Source organism: Notolepis coatsorum (assembly GCF_963971535.1).
Source record: "Notolepis coatsorum genome assembly, chromosome: 18".
In the NCBI taxonomy this organism is placed as follows: Eukaryota; Metazoa; Chordata; class Actinopteri; order Aulopiformes; family Paralepididae; genus Notolepis; species Notolepis coatsorum.
Genome location: NC_140182.1, coordinates 3,883,832 through 3,892,701, shown reverse-complemented (window position 1 = coordinate 3,892,701; position 8,870 = coordinate 3,883,832).

Below are 8,870 nucleotides of genomic sequence, written 5' to 3'. Positions count from 1 at the left end.
GGGGGAGGAAGGGTGGAGAGAGAGAGAGGGAGGGAGAGAGAAAGAGGGTGGAGGGAGATAGACAGAGAGAAAGGGAGAGAGAGGAAGAGAGAGAGGGAGAGAGAGGGGGGTCAAAAGTCAGAAACCTCAGGCTGTGGTGGACTAAAACTAAAATGTGTTGTTTCTATAATTCAGCTCAGTTTAGTTGTAAATATGTCTCTCCTTAAACTGAACGCCGGGGAGACAAGACGGTTAGACAGTAACCATGGTGATTTAACTCCCAGGACACTATGACAGTAACCATGGTGATTTAACTCCCAGGACACTATGACAGTAACCATGGTGATTTAACTCCTAACACACTATGACAGTAACCATGGTGATTTAACTCCCAGGACACTATGACAGTAACCATGGTGATTTAACTCTCAGGACACTATGACAGTAACCATGGTGATTTAACTCCTAGGACACTATGACAGTAACCATGGTGATTTAACTCTCAGGACACTATGACAGTAACCATGGTGATTATACTGGATAATGGATCCATTTTCGATTCAGAGCTGTAAGCCACACATTTAAATAAAACTCATTTGGATGTAATAGCTGAGCTCAGGGAGACAGTTGTCTGTGTTTAAAGATATTGAATGAACTGTCCAAGACAATTGGAACAGTACAATGTACTGTACATTTTGTTTTAGGGGGCGGACTTTCACTTTAAAGGGATAGATTGGATTTCTGGACATTAAGTGGCATGAAATACTTGCTACTTACTACAGTATACTAGTAAGTAGTATAGTTGATGCAATGCACTAGTTCAACTATACTATATACTAGTTAAACTACTAGTGCATCGGTTATCCCTCATACTATATACAGGGATGCAAACTATCCCTTTAACCCTTTCACTGCCACACCACCGAAGGTTAACCCTTCACTATCACACTACCGACGGTCGCCGGCTGTCGTGTGGCAGTGAAAGGGTTAAACCTCCTGTGTATATTGTCGCGGTGAAAGGGTTAACCGTTTGGTAGTTGTGCGGCAGTGAAAGGGTTAAGTAAAAATAGAAATGGCCTGATAGATTAGTAGTCTGGTAAAAGCAGAAAGTCCCTTGATAGAATAGTAGTCCTACTCTCATAAAAGCAAGTCCTCTATTAAAAAAGGTAAACATATTGGTGCGTATAAGTATTTTAAATTCAAGGTACAAGTCCATATTTTATGTGATGTTCTTATATTTTCAATGCTTGAGAGCGTTCATTCTTCAATGCATGAACCTCTAAAAGGTCACATTAAAATTATTGTTGGCTGTGATTCCTATTAAAGCCGACAGGCTTGAACTTTGAAACAAAAGCACTTCATGTTCATCAACTTATCACATGTTCTGTTTGCAAAACCTTGTATTTATCTCAAGGTAACTAGTAAGTCAGCCAGTCATCAGTCAGTCAGTCAGTCAGTCAGTCAGTCAGTCAGTCAGTCAGTCAGTCAGTCAGTCAGTCAGTCAGTCAGTCAGTCAGTCAGTCAGTCAGTTAATCAGTCAGTCAGTCAGTCAGTCAGTCAGTCAGTCAGTCAGTCAGTCAGTCAGTCAGTCAGTCAGTCAGTCAGTCAGTCAGTTAATCAGTCAGTCAGTCAGTCAGTCAGTCAGTCAGCCAGTCATCAGTCAGTCAGTCAGTCAGTCAGTCAGTCAGTCAGTCAGTCAGTCAGTCAGTCAGTCAGTCAGTCAGTCAGTCAGTCAGTCAGTCAGTCAGTCAGTCAGTCAGTCGAGTCAGTCAGTCAGTCAGTTAATCAGTCAGTCAGTCAGTCAGTCAGTCAGTCAGTTAATCAGTCAGTCAGTCAGTCAGTCAGTTACAGTTTTTCTCAATTGCTTTGGTGCATTTCTCTGATCAGAATTAAAGTTCTCATAACTGTTAGTTCAACCTCCACAACATTTGTCATTTGTGCACATCATAGTAGCAGTTTCTCATTCCTCCGAACAAATTGCAAATGCTTTTGGACATGCATCAATTGCTTTCATACAATTCTCTGCTGTTTTATAACATTATCATTTGCTTATGTCATGTCAGTCAAAATTAACTATACTTATGACTGCTGAATAGTCATTCCCTATAAAACTAATAGTCCTCATTTCATTGATTGAGTCATTACATACAAAAATGTTGAACTAGTTGTCAAAATCTATCAATCACGGCCTCACAATGGCTGAGGCTGGTCAAAGGGTGCAGCCAAATGTTGAGAGAACCACTGTAAATTAAATTACTGTATTCAAACACTTCGTCGGGAGAGCAGGTGTGTATACTGGACAGTAATTCAGCACTAAACAATCTGCACTGCACTACTGCCATTGTGTCATACATGAAGCTTGCAGTGGGACAAGAACTTGTCACTTTTTACATTTTACATTTAGACAGCTTTACTGCAGCACAGATTGACTGTATTGTAGTGTACAGTAGTGTTACAGTAAATATTTGCCATATTTACAGTATGGTACTGTACTGCATTATTTTACAAGTGGGAAGCACTGTTATTGTACACTGCAGTAATATGGGTTACTGTAAAGCAGTATATCTCATGTTTGCTATACATTACTGTAATTTTACTCTGCACCACATAGGATTGCAAGACAACCTCGCAGAGGTGGAAGAGGGCCCCTTTTTAAGAGGAAGACATTTGTGCAATGGTGATTGCAAACAATGCCATAAGGTTTGCAGAGATACAAAGCGCTGTTATAGAGGATGACAACATCTTTGGGAATATTGAATCCGTTTCAATCGCTACAATTGACAGAGTGCTCAGTGGAAATTAAATGTGCATGAAACAATTGTAGTACAATTGACAAATGAGTAGCCATTTGACTGGAACAGAGTGAAGGAGATCTGCCACCAGTATGCACAAGTAAAACAAAATGTGTTCTATGCATACTCTAATGTTCAGTGCTGTAAACTGGTTACTTTGTGTAGTGCCATGCAGTACACTTACATGACAGTTCATACTGTACAATATGTTGTCCAAAATGCATTATGTTAGACAGGAAAAGTTTATAGCTTTTATCTCTCTCTTCTGGGATAACGCGTGTACCAGGGAACCGCTGCACACATTATACGTTGATGAGGCGGGTTTCAATCTGGCAAAAGGTAGACGGCGTGGAAGAAATCCCATTGGACAGAGAGCAACCATTGATGTCCCAGACCAACAAGGGGGGAATATTACAATGTGTACAGTGTGTACAGTAATGTCAGGTAGTGTCACCAATATCTTACTTTTTTGCATTGGAAAACACTTACAGAGTGATCTGTCATAATGAAAACATGACAAAGCCATTTGACTATCTTGTTCATAAACAATGGTGTCAGGACTTTTCATTTTGATGACAGTGACACTTTCATTGACATGAATACTTGCTTTTGAGGAATGAACTATCTATTTTGAGCAAGTGACAAGCTTCTGCAGGTTATCAACTAGGTTTTGCTATTTGTACTAATTGTTTTGAGAAATGCACTAACAGTTATGAGAACTTTAATTCTGATCAGAGAAATGCACCAAAGCAATTGAGAAAAACTGTAATCAGTCAGTCAGTCAGTCAGTCAGTCAGTCAGTCAGTTACAGTTTTTCTCAATTGCTTTGGTGCATTTCTCTGATCAGAATTAAAGTTCTCATAACTGTTAGTTCAACCTCCACAACATTTTGTCATTTGTGCACATCATAGTAGCAGTTTCTCATTCCTCCGAACAAATTGCAAATGCTTTTGGACATGCATCAATTGCTTTCATACAATTCTCTGCTGTTTTATAACATTATCATTTGCTTATGTCATGTCAGTCAAAATGAACTATACTTATGACTGCTGAATAGTCATTCCCTATAAAACTAATAGTCCTCATTTCATTGCTTGAGTCATTACATACAAATATGTTGAACTAGTTGTCAAAATCTGTCAAGCAAATTTTATACATTTCTTTATAATTTTTCCCCTGAATGGAGCTGGATGCCAGGGAATCGCTGCACACATTAATATATGTTGATGAGGCGGGTTTCAATCTGGCAAAAGGTAGAAGACGTGGAAGGAATCGCATTGGACAGAGAGCAACCACTGATGTCCCAGGCCAACGAGGAGGGAATATTACAATGTGTGCAGCCATCTCAGAAAACGGCGTCCTCACCCATATGCCCCGCATTGGTCCATACAACACACAACATCTGCTGACTTTTTTAGACACTCTTTACAGGGACATAATCCCTGAGAATGAGAGGGGTCTAAATGGCGACCATCTGACCAAGTACGTTGTTGTATGGGATAATGTGCGTTTTCACCACGCAATTCTGGTCACACAGTGGTTTGCAGCACATGAAAGTATGCTGGTGGAATATCTCCCTCCCTACTCCCCATTCCTGAATCCAATAGCCAGACAGACAGGAATGTCTGGATGTGAATGAATGATTTACAGTACTGTGTATGTTGTATGTTCCAATTCAGTTCCAATATGTACTGCAATATTGTTTACAGTTGTGCACAGCTCTACCCAAAGGCCAAAGGGTGTTTCTTATGTTTGTTGTAAATTAGTTTGTATTTTTCTTTTGCACAATGCTGTGAACAAATTAAAATTGCAAAGAGCATATGCAGTAAAAACATACGTGTCTTGTACTCATTTACCTCACTAAATACAGCAATGTGTAACTGTAGATTTCAAATGGCTGTGCAAATAGTGTATAGTGCTGTCTTGAGCATTTTCAGAAAGTGTCACCAAGATCTGACTTTTTTTGCATTGGAAAACACTTACAGAGTGAACTGTCATAACGAAAACATGGCAAAGCCATTTGACTATCTTGTTCATAAACAATGGTGTCAGGACTTTTTATTTTGATGAGAGTGACACTTTCATTGACATGAATACTTGCTTTTGAGGAATGAATTATCCATTTTGAGCAAGTGACACGCTACTGCAGGTTATCACCTAGGTTTTGCAGTTTGTACTAATTGTTTTGAGAAATGCACTAACAGTTATGAGAACTTTAATTCTGATCCGAGAAATGCACCAAAGCAATTGAGAAAAACTGTAATAAGTTAGTCAGTCAGTCAGTCAGTCAGTCAGTTAATCAGTCATCAGTCAGTCAGTTAATCAGTCAGTCAGTCAGTCAGTCAGTCAGTCAGTTAATCAGTCATCAGTCAGTCAGTTAATCAGTCAGTCAGTCAGTCAGTCAGTCAGTCAGTCAGTCAGTCAGTCAGTCAGTCAGTCAGTCAGTCAGCCAGTCAGTCAGTCAGTCAGTCAGTCAGTTAATCAGTCAGTCAGTCAGTCAGTCAGTCAGTCAGTCAGTCAGTCAGTCAGTCAGTCAGTCAGTCAGTCAGTCAGTCAGTCAGTCAGTCAGTCAGTCAGTCAGTCAGTCAGTCAGTCAGTGAGTCAGTCAGTCAGTGAGTCAGTCAGTCAGTCAGTCAGTCAGTCAGTTAATCAGTCAGTCAGTCAGTCAGTCAGTCAGTCAGTCAGTCAGTCAGTCAGTCAGTCAGTCAGTTAATCATCAGTCAGTCAGCTGGGACATCAACAGATTATCCCAGGGTAGAATAAATACATTTTAGATAAACGACCCCATTCTTCAAGCCCGTCTCATGTGAGAGTTTCATACACTTTTCACTGCATTCTTCACACAACAGAATTCCGCTTTGACTGAACCAATAAATCAAGCGACAGCTTTCCGAGCCACGACAATAAACACGTTTCATTCCAGACACTTGTCAGCGTATCCCTCAGCCGACGGCAGAGTCTTCAGGCTGTCTTCAGTCTGAGCCTCTCTCTGGGTAATTTGCAGTTCGGCGGTAAAGGTTTTTGTGAGAATAAGTTAAACTAAATGCCGCGAGGGAAGGTGATGTGGTCACGACGTGCGGCAGGCCTTTAACCCTTTCACTACGACACTACAGAATGTTAACCCTTTACTACCACACTACAGACGGTTAACCTTCTGTAGTGTGGTAGTGAAAGGTTAACCGTCTGTAGTGTAGGGGTGCCCTCGTGGCGCAATACCATAGTGCCTCGCACACCTACGCGGCCGTCCTGGGTTCGCCTCCCGCTCCCGGGGGATAATTTGTCGCATGTCTTCCCCACCTCTTCTCCCATTCACCCTCTCACCCATGTCTGACCAGAAAAAAGCTGGAAAAGCGCTAAAATAAATCTTTTAAAAAAAGAAAAAAAGGGTTAACCTTCTGTAGTGTGGTAGTGAAAGGTTAACCGTCTGTAGTGTGATAGTAAAGGGTTAACCTGCTGTAGTGTGGTAGTGAAAGGTTAACCATCTGTAGTGTGGTAGTGAAAGGGTTAACCTTCTGTAGTGTGGTAGTAAAGGGTTAACTTTCTGTAGTGTGGTAGTGAAAGGTTAACCATCTGTAGTGTGGTAGTGAAAGGGTTAACCGTCTGTAGTGTGATAGTAAAGGGTTAACTTTCTGTAGTGTGGTAAGTGAAAGGGTTAACCTTCTGTAGTGTAGTAGTGAAAGGGTTAACCGTCTGTAGTGTGATAGTAAAGGGTTAAACTTCTGTAGTGTGGTAGTGAAAGGTTAACCTTCTTAGTAGTGTGGTAGTGAAAGGGTTAATCTTCTGTAGTGTGGTCGTGAAAGGGTTAACCGTCTGTAGTGTGATAGTAAAGGGTTAACCTTCTGTAGTGTGGTAGTGAAAGGTTAACCTTCTGTAGTGTCGTAGTGAAAGGTTAACCGTCTGTAGTGTGGTAGTGAAAGGTTAACCGTCTGTAGTGTGGTAGTGAAAGGTTAACCTTCTGTAGTGTCGTAGTGAAAGGTTAACCTTCTGTAGTGTGGTAGTAAAGGGTTAACCTTCTGTAGTGTGGTAGTTAAAGGGTTAACCTTCTGTAGTGACTGGTCTATGTGCACCACCATGGATCAGCTTATTACCGTCTTCTGTCCGTGGTCTGTCACCGTGGTTTCATTGCTGGGTTAAGTACTTCTATTCTATTCACATAATATGCTTACTACATATATCTATTCTATTCACATATATGCTTACCACTTGTATCTATTGCTATGTCCGCCCAACACAATCACGCAAACTGTCTAACGCCTGTCCCGTCTGCGTCTATATTAATCCCAGCCGAAGAGTGCAAGAGCGCTTCCGCATTCTTCGCCGGGCGCATGCGCATGAGGTCCTCGCTTAGTTCAGACGCCCCATTCAACACGGTTAATCACTCAAACTCGAAACTCCGTTAAGCTCCAGAGAGAGAGGCTGAAAACCCACAGTTCTTGCCCGACGGATGGGAGCCGAATCGCGGATCCGAGTTTTCTGATGAATAGCCCCAAAACATGGAGGTCGCGAACGGCGCCGGCTTCGCTGACCAGAGCTCTCTCAGATTAAAAGTTTTAATTGCAGCCTGGAACATACATGTTTCGGAACCAATGTGTAACTAGACAGTTACAATATAACATTTATATTAAATTAACCCAGTTAATGCCTTAAGAGAAAGAGTCTGGTGGTCAATTACTACGGAAATGTTGTGTCTTACTAATAATAACTAATTCCTTGGTCAATAAAAGTCTCTGTGATACTTTCTGAATATGATTTGGGAATGGGCAGGGGTTATAATAGAAGAAAGACAGTGTAAACAATATAATTAACTCTGAATATAATAATGACGAAAAATAAACAGGATACAACAACAAGGTGCATGCGATGAGGTTATATGTAGTGCACCTTGTTGTGTATCCTGTTTATTTTTCGTCCCGTGATGATGATAATAATAATAATAATAATAATAATAATAATAATAATAATAATAATAATAATAATAATATTTATTATTTGCCTCAAATAGATCCGCTATCAGCTCTATCATTAATCTTTCAAAATGTTCAGTTGCTATCGCTATCAGCTCTATCTTTAATCTTTCAAAATGTTCAGTTGCTATCACATGCACTTATCTGTGTTTCACTACACACATGAGTACATGCTTACCAACTGTTCGCCTGTTTTACTGCAACACTACTATCACCGACATCAAGGGAGATCCCCCCTTGAATGCCCTTCTACATTTACATTTGCATTTAGTCATTTAGCTGAAACGCTTTTATACAAAGCGACTTACAAGTTCTGTACGACAAGTCATCAGGAAGGATACAACTCTATCAGCTGAGTAACAATGTTCATCAAAGTGTTGAGTGCTACAGTGTAGGTTCGTTTATTACAGTAAGACATGTGCATGGCAGTAAGGTTAGTTGGGGTTCGATTTAAATTTTCTAAGGTTTCTCTCCTCCAGATTGCCTGTGGTGCATTTTTTCCTATTGTTAGGTTTTAGTGAGTTTTTCCTTACCTTTGCGTGGGGTATGTCTGGGAGTGTTGCATTTCTTTGTATCCACTTTTTCTCCTTATTTTTTTCTATTTTTTCTCCCATCCCAATTTCGTATTGCCAATTCTCCCCTCCCCTGTCTTGAACGTTGCTAGACTATGCCGCCCACTGGTCGGCTGTAGGGAGGATAGAAGCCTTGCATCACGTGTCCCCTCCGGCACACAAGGAGGCAGCCTGTCGCATCTTTTCACCAGACAGCGCGGACTCTCAGTGGCGAGGAGTAACGTGTGGGAGGCTCACGCTGCCCCCCGATACTTCCTGTCTCTGCTGTGCAGGCGTCACCCAACCGACCTGTAGGAGTCGCTGTCCACAACGTCCAATCCCCACCCATCGACTTTCCACCCGCTACCTCTGCCAATTGAGATAGTATGACGACTGGCCCAAGCCGCAGGCAATGCTGAGACTGGGATTCGATACCGGAGTCTCTTGCATTGGTGACGAGCGCAATCTCCGCTACGCCACCCAGCCACCTTGGAGTGTTGCATTTATTTATGAAAATTTGGACTTTATGGTGTTTTGTTCTTGACTTATTGTGATGTTTCTTCTTGACTTGTTTAAAGAAGACG